Here is a 4,805-nt window from a genome sequence, read left to right as displayed (position 1 = left end):
AATATACTAAATATTCTTATAAACACACTTATCTCCGTTTTGCGTTCTTCTCAACAGAAGCCCTTTCTGTTAGTATTGCCAGTCTAGATTATCTTAGCTATCATCCTTTGCGAAGAGAGTTTTCCTACCGTCATGCGAAACCAAATCGCTGACAAAATTTCAGAACATTTATTTTCTTGGTGAGCTGACGATAGCCTAGCTTGATGATTACCCACACAATTGTGTAGCTCAGAACCTTAATGCATTGGCGTCAGATTGATGCAATGATTGCAATGCCAAAGACATCAGCGAGTGAGTCAATTGGTCGCGTCCACAGCTCAATCCGAAACGAAGACATGTAATGACGCAAAACAAGGAAGAACAAGCGATATTCACTGCTTTGAATACAGAACGATCCTGAAAGTTTGTCTTCCTTCCTTGCTTAAGCCATTAAACTTCTTCAGTTCATTCATCTCCAACCTTCAAAAAGGCCCTTGGAAAACTTTACTTTATCCATAATATTACTCCTCCATCCCCATTGCCTTGAGAAAGGCATTCGATCCCTCGCCGTCCAGCTCGCTCAGCAACGATGTTGTTCAGTCGATTTTCCAAGAAGAATGAAAGTTTCCTCAGCGAGATCCACTGTTTGTACTATAGGTAAATATTCCCATTCGTTCTTCTTCCTTACCTTTGTTCACGGAGACTTTACACCTTACGATTTCCCCTTCGTTGCTCGTCGATAAATTGCTCGTTAATGACAGCTCTGTTCGGGAAAGCATACAAATGGACAGAACAAATGTATGGGGAAATGGGAATGCTTCCAATTTTCATCAATTTAAACCATATACAGCCTTTGGGATTGTAATTTATAGCATATCAAACTAATCTTAGGGAATTTCCGATTCGTTTGGTATGTAAATCGCCAAAATCCGTTCACGGCAAAAATAGTTAATAACGTTAACTCTATTTCATAAAAAAGTGACCTGTTTTCTTATTTGGCACCCTTAATGAAAGACGTAGTTCTACGTCAAAATTCTCAGCTTTCCAGAAAAAATATTTTAAAAAATATAGTGCCCTCTATCTTTAACCGAGAAAACTATGAAAAACTGACTCAATCAATAATTACAAAATGCGACAATCAAAATTTTTCCGAAAAGTAATATTTTTTCAAAGAAAGCTAACTCACAGACTTCAGTTTGATATGTCGATCATCAGAATTGGTCGAGTAGTTCAGAAGTTCGGAAAATCATATCTTAAAAACGAAAAAAAAGCATCTCTAATATCGAGATATGTTTTGTAAAAATTGCTCAGCTTTCAAGAAAAAATATTAAAAAAATATAGCGCCCTCTAGTCCTAGGCCATGAAAACAACAAAAAACGAATACAATCAATAATTACGTCAACACTTTACGCTTAACGCTCAACGAACAAAGTTCAACGCTAAACGCTTAACGTTGAACGCTAAACGTTCTACAATCAATGCTAAACGCTCATACCGCCGCCTGAAAAATCGGTAAGTAGCGCCATTCTCGAGATCCAAGGGGTGATCGGTTCAAGGCCACCGGTCGGATTAGGGCAACCCTTCCCTAAGTACCGAAAACAATATCGAAAACTAAATCAAATATGTGTTCAGTTTCACCCTACTCTTCAAACTATGAATGGCTCGATTAAAACGAAACACGCACATAAATAAAACTTTAGCTTATTATTCGTCAAAAATACATAGTATTACTATGTTAGATCAAACAACAGTGAGCGAACGACAGATGGTCCACCGGTGGAATCCCAAAGTGGACGTTACATCCATATTCACGATTAGCTACGCCATATTGCACTCCGGATCATCCCGTTCGCAACGACGCTGCGAATCCAGGTTAACGACATACGTACATTTGGCGTTCGCTTGTCCCAAACCCAAGTAAGCCACCTCCTCCGCCTCCGTCTGCATAATCTCCTCACCGAGTTCCGAGCGATTTCTCTACCGCAGTGAGACCAAAGTTGAACGCTGGTAAAAATGGAAATGAGAAACAGTCGGCTTTTCCGTGGCCTTCCGCCGCCAACTTCCGGTCGAATTTGAATTCATAAGGATTAGGTAACAGAGCTGCAAAATCTGATCCGACGTGGAGAGCTTTGGCTTCTGAGAGGTTCGTTGGAATAGGATTGAATCCGAAAGTAGATTAAAGCCAACTCGCTGAGTTGCGGAAAAAAATCATCAGTGCGACATTTGCCGACGAACGGATTCATTTTACTTCGCGTTCACGTTGGATTTATCAGAGCTATCTGAATAACACATATCGTCGGTTCGATTTGTGCTGAAGCTAGTATTTGTTCCCATCTGTACGACAAGTATGTTTTCGTTCGTATATCATGGAGAGTCCTGCGACCGTTCGCATCGATTCGAGTATGGTTGCCGCGTCCTCTGGGGTCCCGCATTCGAATGCTAATAAGCTTCTCTTCTTAGTGGAACATGAAATGGGTCGTGCATTAATACATTAATGATCAAATGAAACATCTCGATAACAGAATACTATGAAATAAAAGCCATGAAACAAAATAATATATCAGGAATTTTATCTCGTTTAAATAACATCTGAATAAGCTATAACATTCAAACAGCATTTGTTTTTTTCTCAATTCGTCGAATCCCATTGTGTATGGAGACTGAACTAAGTTGCACTGGAGCAAAAATAATACCTAGTTGATTAACACAAAAGGAGCTTCTGATTGAAACATATGCTTCACTTAAGTCATTATCCTATTTTTCAATTGAATAGCTTGCACTCGTAAAAAACTTCACGCAGCTTTTCATATGCTTTTTTGCACCCACTGTTTTATGAGCAAAGCTCTGCTACGCTTTTGCGCATTGCGGAGGAGAAGAGATGTGCAGCGGTCATAGTTTCACCCGAAGAGTGCATTTCCGATCTTGTAGTACTTGCAGAGTATAAGAGAGCAATGTGGCATGAGAAAAAATACTATCAAACTGGGACTAAACTAATACAAAAAATCTTTATAATTCATGAATAGTTCAAGTTTTGATCAAAGTAAGATAATGGTCCTATTATTTCTTCTGTAGGCTGGAGTAGAATTTAGTGTTGGGTGTTTTATGTACAGCGAGGACTCGATTGTATACAGTTTTCGATTTCCTTTCACTGTATTTATATACCTTTTTCATGCATAAACTAGCTAACCCGGCAGACTTCGTTCCTCCCAAAATTTATTTTTCTTTCTCACATTCACGTTTTCTTACTAAGCGCGCGTTCATGGGTCCAATCGCAGTACTGTTCATTGATTGATCTTTTAATCTAGCCTTTAAAATTACCTTTTACTATTCTTAGTACATCTACCAAAACTCGTCATTATAATATTAGATTTTTTTCCCCCTGTTGGGTGTGAACCACTGCGTCCATTATTTTGAACTATTGTGGTATACCCCTTTCTATATACTTCACTTCAAGTTTATCTACTACTTATTGATGTGGAGTAGACTGAAAGCTATAGCGTGATAGGTGCCAATCAGGAATAATCTATTTGAGAAAATTTATAATCCTGATCGGCGACGCAGACCAAATTTCCTTGGGAATAGCTTTATCAAGGTGTTAAAGTCTGCGTCTAGTTAGAGCTCCGCAGTTGCAGAGCAAATGTTCCGAGGTTTCGCTTTCGGCATTACAAAAGCGACATATATCATCTTGTGCCAAACCTATGTTCTTGAGATGATATTTACTCGGGCAGGGTCCTGTTACAAGACCAGTGAATGTACTTAAGTCTTTCTTATTAAGGCTTAGCAGCTGTTGAGTAATTTTAATACTCGTTACAGCAAAAATACAGCAAACATTAAGTCGTATGAATAGCTATAATTGGAGGCGATATACATACAACCGAGACACATTTGTATGATACATGATGCAGATAACTAGCATATACACACAAAAGTGGAGGCGATATACGTATATGACATATTTTGTACGCATATAAAGCCGTATATAACGATATGCGAAGCTTTTTGGACTGATGTGCGATTTGATACGACAACGTTACCACTCAATCCATCGATGACATGGAAAATCGTGTTTTTGTATTTTATGCGATTTTAGATATATATGATCGATATTTTGATTGATATTTTATGCGATTATGATTTGATACGAAATTATATGTAACTAATCATGTGCAAAGTTATACGATTTAATGTTTGCTGGGTAGGTTCCATCCAAACATTGTTCATCTCTGAGGCTGGTCCAATGGCTAAAAGATTCAAGATGCTCAAGTGACCAGTTTTGTCCCCGTCTAGTATTTTTTTCCATCTTTTAAGCTTTAGAGCGCTTTTTTTAGCCTCTAGCTGAACATATTGGTTCAAAGGTACCAGGTGAAGGATGGCCTTCAATGCCTTTGAGGGTGTACTTCGCATTGCTCCAGTAATTGCAACGCATGCTAGTCGTTGGAGTTTGTTTAACTTTTTTGTAGCTACAGTCTCCTTAATCTTTGGCCACCATACAAGTGAGGCATAGGTTATCCTAGACAGCACAATTGCAGTGTAAGCCCACATAACCATTTTTGGTTTAAGGCCCCATGTTCTTCCTATCTGCTGATTATTGAATCTAAGTGCGCGCTCCAGTTTAGTTTGGCATCTAAGATAACACCTAGATATTTCACTGAAGCGCTGCTTTTTTATTTCCTCTCCCCCAAGATGTAGAGACTGCAGATGCAGTTTTTTCTTTTTGGTGAACGAAATAATTATTGTTTTTGAGGGATTTATGCTCAGACCTTCTGTGATACACCAAGATTGTGTAAAGTTTAAGGCCATCTGCATTCTGCTCGATAACACGTCGT

Source organism: Toxorhynchites rutilus, chromosome 3 (assembly GCF_029784135.1).
Source record: "Toxorhynchites rutilus septentrionalis strain SRP chromosome 3, ASM2978413v1, whole genome shotgun sequence".
Classification (NCBI taxonomy): domain Eukaryota; kingdom Metazoa; phylum Arthropoda; class Insecta; order Diptera; family Culicidae; genus Toxorhynchites; species Toxorhynchites rutilus.
This window is presented reverse-complemented; position numbering follows the sequence as displayed.